Genomic DNA, 8,834 nt, shown 5'->3' with positions numbered 1-8,834 from the left:
ATCTAACTCTGCACAATCATCTCCACATCACGAGGGATCTAACCCAGAACAATCTGCTGGATACAATGTTAGAGATCAAACTCTAGACAATTGTCTCTACACCACCAGGACTCTATCCAGGACCATATACTCTGCACCACTTGCTGGAGTCTCTCTGGCATTTTCTGCTCCTGTAATCTCTGCCTTTCGCCTGTGTCTCCTCTGGTATTTTCAATCCCTACATTCTCTGCATTTTTCTGAAGTCTATCTGGTATTTTCAGTCCCTGCACACTCTGCATTTCACCCATGGCTCTTCCAGTATTTTCAGCTCCTGTGCTCTCTGCATTTTGCCAGTGTCTCCTCTGGTATTTTCAGCACCTGCACTATCTGCATTTCATCAGCATCTCCTCTTGTATTTTCAATCCCTGTACTCTGCATTATGCTAGAATCTTTCAGGTATTTTCAGTCTCTGTATTCTGTATTTTGCTAGAGTCTCCTCTGACATTTTCATCCCCTGTGGTCTCTGCATTTTGCTGCAGTCTCTCTGCTATTTTCAGCCCCGTGCTCTCTGCATTTTGCTGGAGATTTTCTGGCATTTTCAGTCCCTGTACTCTCTTCATTTTACTCGAGTCTCTGGAATTTTTAGCCCCTGCACTCTGCAATTTGCTAGAGTCGTTCTGGTATTTGCAGCCTCTCTAATCTCTGCATTTTGCTAGCATCTTCACTAGTATATTCTGCCCCTGCACTCTCTGCAAGTCTCTCTTGTATTTGTAGCCCCTGCACTCTTTGCATTTTGCCTGTATCTCCTCTGGAATTTTCAACCCTGGTGCTTCACTGTTTTCTCCATTTTGTAGGAATCCCTCTTGTAATTTCAGTCTCTGCATTTCACCAGCATCACCGTCAGTATTTTCTGCCCTTGTGCTCTCTGCATTTTGCTGGAGTCTCTCTGGTATTTTCAGTCTCTGCACTTCATTGGCATCTTCCCTGGTATTTTCAGCTCCTGCACTCTCTGCATTTCCCTGGTGTCTCCTCTGGTATGTTCAGCACCTGTGCTCCTTGCATTTTGATTGTCTCTCTGGTATTTTCAGCCTCTGCACCTTGATATTAACTGGATAAACTGGTAGAACATAAGAACATAAAAAATTGCCATGCTGGGACAGACCAAGGGTCCATCAAGCCCAGCATCCTGTTTCCAACAGAGGCCAAAAACCAGGCCACAAGAACCTGGCAATTACCCAAACACCAAGAAGATCCCATGCTACTGATGCAATTAATAGCAGTGGCTATTCCCTAAGTATAATTGATTAATAGCCGTTAATGGGCTTCTCCTCCAAGAACTTATCCAAACCTTTTTTGAACCCAGCTACACTAACTGCACTAACCACATCCTCTGGCACCAAATTCCAGAGCTTTATTGTACGTTGAGTGAAAAAGAATTTTCTCCGATTAGTCTTAAATGTGCTACTTGCTAACTTCATGGAGTGCCCCATAGTCCTTCTATTATTCGAAAGTGTAAATAACCGAGTCACATCTACTCGTTCAAGACCTCTCATGATCTTAAAGACCTCTATCATATCCCCTCTCAGTTGTCTCTTCTCCAAGCTGAACAGTCCTAACCTCTTCAACCTATCCTCATAGGGAAGCTGTTCCATCCCCTTTATCATTTTGGTAGCCCTTCTCTGTACCTTCTCCATCGCAATTATATCTTTTTTGAGATGCGGCGACCAGAATTGTACACAGTATTCAAGGTGTGGTCTCACCATGGAGCGATATAGAGGCATTATGACATTTTCCATTTTATTAATCATTCCCTTCCTAATAATTCCTAACATTCTGTTTGCTTTTTTGACTGCTGCAGCACACTGAACCGACGATTTCAATGTGTTATCCACTATGATGCCTAGATCTTTTTCCTGGATGGTAGCTCCTAATATGGTACCTAACATCGTGTAACTACAGCAAGGGTTATTTTTCCCTATATGCATCACCTTGCACTTGTCCACATTAAATTTCATCTGCCATTTGGATGCCCAATCTTCCAGTCTTGCAAGGTCCTCCTGTAATGTATCACAGTCTGCCTGTGATTTAACAAAATTGATTTAGACAAATTGGAAAAATGAGAATGTGCAGTCTCTCTAATCTCCATCAACAGCCTCCTTACCAAGCTCCATCTTGCCCTCAACACGAACAAGACGGAACCTATGATCATTACCCCCCAGCACAACTCTTTTATCAACCCTCCCACCAACACTCGCCTGCCCTCACTTATGTGATCTAGGCGTCGCCCTGGATACCCATCTCAGCTTGAAGAAATTCATCAATTCCACTTTAAAAGACGGTTATTTCAAGCTCAACACTCTAAAAAAGCTCAAACCCCTACTGCACACCAACGATTTCCGCTCTGCTCTTCAATCAATCATCCTTTCCAAAACTGATTACTCCAACAGCATCCTCCTGGGCCTCCCCAAAAACACTCTTGCCCCTCTGCAAATGCCCCAGAACGCCGCGGCACGCACCCCAACAGGTACACGCAAAAAAGAGCATATCACCCCCATCCTCAAACAACTGCACTGGCTCCCAGAATTAAATACGAGGACCTCTCCCTCATCCACAATATGCGTTGGTTTAATGACTCACGCCTACCGCCCCAACAACAGACCCCCCTAGATCCCAATACTTAGCAACGCTTCAAACTCAATCACCCAAACTCACCCACCTTGTGACGACTAAAGAAGGCTCCATATCCGTAGCGGGACCCACCTTATGGAATACCCGATCTACGACAAGAAGCATTGCCCCAAAAAGTTCAAACAAAGACTCAAAACGTGGCTGCTCATACAAGCCTACAGAAAGAACACGTAACCCTCCCCTCCCCCGGGCACCTTCTTAAGCCAACTCTCCCTGCTATAGTTTAATTTCTGACCTTTGTGAGCTCCCTACGGGCTCGTGCGCAATTGTTTCTCCCTCTTATTATTAACTTTTGACTTGTTTTCACGATTTTCTCTCTCACTCCTACCCCCCCCCCCCCTCAACCTCTCTTAATTCACTATCCTGTAAATATCCTGTAATTAAGTGATTCTCTAACCTTTAACTTCCCTCAGCCCCTTCTATCTATCATCACAATTCTCCTTAATTCCCTCCACCCCAGTTAATTAGTAATTTGTAATTCCTTTATGCAACAATAATGTTCTTTGTCCTTATGCAACTTCTAATGATCCCTGTGTTTGCTATGCTTTCCCTTCTTAGCCCATATTAACTGTTCTTGTTTTAATTGTTTACTACTGTTTTAAAACCGTTCTTTGTAAAGCTCTGTTAGCTGCATTACCAGTTCTGTGGAAACCGATGTGATGTTCCGAACGAATGTCGGTATATTAAAAAAAAAAGTTAAATAAATAAATAAATAATGCTTTAAAATCCACTGATATTCACTTGTTAAAGCTGACAAAATCCTATGGAAGACACATGAGCACTCGCTATGCTCAAGTAACCTCTAAAATTAAGAGCATACTTATGCACAGTGGCTGTGTTTTACAACATACGCAGGCAAATGCACTTGGGATTAAAAATCCCAGCCTATCTTTGCTTGTGCGTTGATACGCGCATGTATGGGCACATGCGCGCTCATTTTAAAATCATCCTCTCTAAATTTAGCTGAAGTCTCTCTTGTACTTTGCTGGACGCTCTCGGGTATTTTCAGTTTCGTCCTTCTCTGTATTTCACCAGCATTTACTCTGGTATTTCCAGCTCCTGTGCTCCTTGGATTTTGCTGGCGTCTCCTCTGGTATTTTCAGCACCTGCACTCTTTGCTGCAGTCTCCTCTGGTATTTTCAGCCCCTGCACACTCTGGGGGTAATTTTCAAAAGGAGTTACATGCGTAAATGTAGCTACTATTGTAGCAATTTTCAAAAGCCATTTACTCAAGTAAAGTGCACTTATGTGAGTAAATCCTATAGACAAGTCAATGGCATATATTGTAGCAATTTTCAAAAACCCACTTACACAAGTAAAGTGAATTTACCCCAGTAAACCTGGTTTTTACTCGAGTAAATGCTTTTTAAAATCAGGCCCTCTGCATTTTGCTGGAGTCTCCTCTGGTATTTTCAGCCCCTGCACACTCTGCATTTTGCTGGAGTTTCCTCTGGTATTTTCAGCCCCTGCACTCTCTGCATTTTGCTAGAGTCTCCTCTGGTATTTTCAGCCCCTGCGCTCTCTGCATTTTGCTGGAGTTTCCTCTGGTATTTTCAGCCCCTGCACTCTCTGCATTTTGCTAGAGTCTCCTCTGGTATTTTCAGCCCCTGCGCTCTCTGCATTTTGCTGGAGTCTCCTCTGGTATTTTCAGCCCCTGCACTCTCTGCATTTTGCTAGAGTCTCCTCTGGTATTTTCAGCCCCTGCGCTCTCTGCATTTTGCTGGAGTCTCCTCTGGTATTTTCAGCCCCTGCGCTCTCTGCATTTTGCTAGAGTCTCCTCTGGTATTTTCAGCCCCTGCGCTCTCTGCATTTTGCTGGAGTCTCCTCTGGTATTTTCAGCCCCTGCGCTCTCTGCATTTTGCTAGAGTCTCCTCTGGTATTTTCAGCCCCTGCGCTCTCTGCATTTTGCTGGAGTCTCCTCTGGTATTTTCAGCCCCTGCGCTCTCTGCATTTTGCTAGAGTCTCCTCTGGTATTTTCAGCCCCTGCGCTCTCTGCATTTTGCTGGAGTCTCCTCTGGTATTTTCAGCCCCTGCGCTCTCTGCATTTTGCTAGAGTCTCCTCTGGTATTTTCAGCCCCTGCGCTCTCTGCATTTTGCTGGAGTTTCCTCTGGTATTTTCAGCCCCTGCGCTCTCTGCATTTTGCTGGAGTTTCCTCTGGTATTTTCAGCCCCTGCACTCTCTGCATTTTGCTAGAGTCTCCTCTGGTATTTTCAGCCCCTGCGCTCTCTGCATTTTGCTAGAGTCTCCTCTGGTATTTTCAGCCCCTGCGCTCTCTGCATTTTGCTAGAGTCTCCTCTGGTATTTTCAGCCCCTGCGCTCTCTGCATTTTGCTGGAGTTTCCTCTGGTATTTTCAGCCCCTGCGCTCTCTGCATTTTGCTGGAGTTTCCTCTGGTATTTTCAGCCCCTGCACACTCTGCATTTTGCTGGAGTTTCCTCTGGTATTTTCAGCCCCTGCACTCTCTGCATTTTGCTAGAGTCTCCTCTGGTATTTTCAGCCCCTGCGCTCTCTGCATTTTGCTGGAGTTTCCTCTGGTATTTTCAGCCCCTGCGCTCTCTGCATTTTGCTGGAGTTTCCTCTGGTATTTTCTTTCTTTTTTTTTTAATTAACTTTTTTTTATTGAGGAATACACAATATACAATTATTAACAAGAACTTTAACATGACCCATTAGTACCGTGACTCTTCTCATGGTTTTATCCTCATTTCAGGGTATCCCCAACCCTTCCTTCCCTCGGTCTCTCGTTTTAATCTTTATCCCATGTTCGTCATTAAAGCTTAACCTTCATCAGCACTTGCATGACTGACATAGATTTGTAACACAATATATTCTATAATACAAGCAAATGCGGTGAAATAAGGTAAGTTACAGTACAGTACAGCACAGTGCTGCATTTTGTGAGAGTCTCAAGCAGAGTAACAGCAGCAAGTCAGTGGAAGTCATAGAAGGGACCAAAATACATAGAATGCATAATCAAAGCTGGGGAGATCATGTCATTAGAGAAAATAACTATTTCCCTTAACGGAGACCAGGATAAATGCATAGACACGGCTCTCTATTGGGCCGATACAGAAAAACCCGCAGGAGAGCCGGCGCGCGCCCAGGCCACTCTCCTGGGCGCACGATCCAGAAAAAAAATATATGCAAATGAGGGCCTGCGGTAAAAGGAGGCACTAGGGACACTAGCGCGTCCCTAGTGCCTCCTTTTTGACAGGAGCGGCGGCTGTCAGCGGGTTTGACAGCCGACGCTCAATTTTACCTGCGTCGGTTCTCGAACCCGCTGACAGCCACGGGCTCGGAAAACGGACGCCGGCAAAATTGAGCGTCCGTCTTCCAACCCATGGGCCACGGGCAGATTTTTAATTTTTTTTTATTTTTATTTTTGGGGCCTCCGACTTAATATCACTATGATATTAAGTCGGAGGGTGTAAAGATAAGCATTTTTTCTGATTTTCTGTGCACTTTCCCAGTGCCAGCTGAAATTAACGCCCGATGGGTAAATATAAGCCAGTGAGCCTGACATCAGTGCCGGGAAAAATAGTGGAAACTATTCTCAAGATAAAAATCACAGAACATATAGAAAGACATGGTTTAATGGAACTCAGTCAACATGGATTTACCCAAGGGAAGTCTTGCCTCACAAATCTGCTTCACTTTTTTGAAGGAGTTAATAAACATGTGGATAAAGGTGAACCGGTAGATGTAGTGTATTTGGATTTTCAGAAGGTGTTTGACAAAGTCCCTCATGAGAGGCTTCTAGGAAAAGTAAAAAGTCATGGGATAGGAGGCGATGTCCTTTCGTGGATTACAAACTGGTTAAAAGACAGGAAACAGAGAGTAGGTTTAAATGGGCAATTTTCTCAGTGGAAGGGAGTGGACAGTGGAGTGCCTCAGGGATCTGTACTTGGACCGGTGCTTTTCAATATATTTATAAATGATCTGGAAAGGAATACGATGAGTGTGTTGTGGTCCTGCCTGCGAGGAGCGCAGGCAGGCTCCTCACCTTACGCAGCCAGTCGGGCCGCTGATGTCTTCTCCTTCGCGGCGGGCCTGCCGCCATCGCTGGGCTCCTCCCCGGCTGCCTCCGGTCCTGCGCGGCAGGGTCGGGCCGCCGGGAGCTGTTCAGTGCGGCTGGAAGCTCCGCTGCCGCTCCGGCTCTCCCCCGACGTGCTGCCACTCTCCCGGGGTCTTCAGCCGGCAGGGAGACCATCCCTGCCGGTGCCTGCAGCTCTCTGCTCTGCTTACAGCCAGCCCTTCTTTTCTTCCTGCCTTCCTGCTTCTGTCTTCGCGGCTGGGAGTCGCTCCTGCAGCCTGCCATCTCTCCAGCTTCAGAGCAGGGCTGCTCCGCTGCCTGCCTTGCTTCCTTGGGCCTTCCACGTGGCCGAGGACGCCACCCAGCGGATCCTGCTTCTCTCTTCTCCAGCTCTCCTAAGGCGCGGGCGCGCGCCTCTCTCCTCCTTTTCAAGGGCCAGCCAGGTGTGGCCCTCTGCTGACCCCTCCCTGGGCGTTGTCCTCTTCAGCCCTACAAAAGGGCTCAGCGTCCATTCCAGCTTTGCCTTCGCAAGGAGTTGTTCACTCCTGGGATCCTGCTGTCCTTCACTCCAGGAGTCGTCCTTGTTCCAGCACTTCTTCAAGGTCCTGTGTTTCCTGTTCTTCGGTGGAGCTCCTCGTCTTGTCCTTTTGTCTACGTTCCACTCCTGATGTTCACCTGCTGTTCCAGATGTCCGTGTTCCAGCCCTAAGGTCTGTCTCCTGTTCCAGTCCAGATGTTGTTTCTCATATCCGTGACCCAGCCCCGATGTTGCTTCTCCTGATCCTGAAGTCCGTGATTCTGTCTCGCTCTCCTGAACCCCTGGTTCCTCGTTCCTGAGTCTTCTGTAAGCTTGGTACCCCTCAGCAAGCCATGTCGTGGTCCGCAACCAGCCCCACGGGCAGGCTGAGTAGGACGCTTCATGATGCAAGCCTTGTACCTTGTTCCTGAGTCTTCTGAAAGTCAAGTACCTCGTTCCTTCCTGCGCTGGTCCCGCTCCCGCGGATGTAGGACAGGGTGGTCCGTGACCAGACCAGTAGTACTGGCTGAGTAGGGCGCCCTGAGGGATCACGCCACTGTCCGTATTCCTGAGTCTACGTCTGTGCATCCAAGTACCTCGTTCCTGAGTTTCGTCTGAATCTCCATGTTCCAGTCTTCATTGCCCTGGACTCCATCCAGCCTGCCGCTTCTTGCCGTATCCTGCGGCAGGTCCGAAAGGGCTTGGAACGGTCGGAGGACTGTTCATAAGACCATCATTGCATTGTTGGTTTTCCGAAGCGTACAGGTTCGGAGGAGGGTCAGTATCTCCAGTCTTCAGCCCAGCCTCGCTCCCGTCCAGCCTATGCTCGGGCATGCCTCGCCTGCCGTGGCACCTCTTCGGAGTTCCTCTGGGGTCGAGCCGTGACCCAAGAACACACATCTCCTGGGAAGTGGGACCGCTCTCCTAGCGCTCCACAACAGATTGAGGTTATCAAATTTGCGGATGATACAAAATTATTCAGAGTAGTTAAATCACAAGCGGATTGTGATACATTACAGGAGGACCTTGCGAGACTGGAAGATTGGGCATCCAAATGGCAGATGAAATTTAATGTGGACAAGTGCAAGGTGATGCATATAGGGAAAAATAACCCTTGCTGTAATTACACAATGTTGGGTTCCATATTAGGAGCTACCACCCAGGAAAAAGATCTAGGCATCATAGTGGATAATACTTTAAAATCGTCGGCTCAGTGTGCTGCAGCAGTCAAAAAAGCAAACAGAATGTTGGGAATTATTAGGAAGGGAATGGTGAATAAAACGGAAAATGATTTAAAAAAAGATATAGTTGTGATGGAGAAGGTACAGAGAAGGGCAACCAAAATGAGGAAAGGCTGAAGAGGTTAGGGCTGTTCAGCTTGGAAAAGAGACGGCTGAGGGGGGATATGATAGAGGTCTTTAAGATCATGAGAGGTCTTGAACGAGTAGATGTGAATCGGTTATTTACACTTTCGAATAATAGAAGGACTAGGGGGCACTCCATGAAGTTAGCAAGTAGCACATTTAAGACTAATCGGAGAAATTTCTTTTTCACTCAACGCACAATAAAGCTCTGGAATTTGTTGCCAGAGGATGTGGTTAGTGCAGTTAATGTAGCT

This window comes from Rhinatrema bivittatum, chromosome 6, assembly GCF_901001135.1.
Source record: "Rhinatrema bivittatum chromosome 6, aRhiBiv1.1, whole genome shotgun sequence".
NCBI lineage: Eukaryota > Metazoa > Chordata > Amphibia > Gymnophiona > Rhinatrematidae > Rhinatrema > Rhinatrema bivittatum.
The sequence above is the reverse complement of the archived record's forward strand: the minus strand, read 5'-3'. Positions refer to the sequence as shown.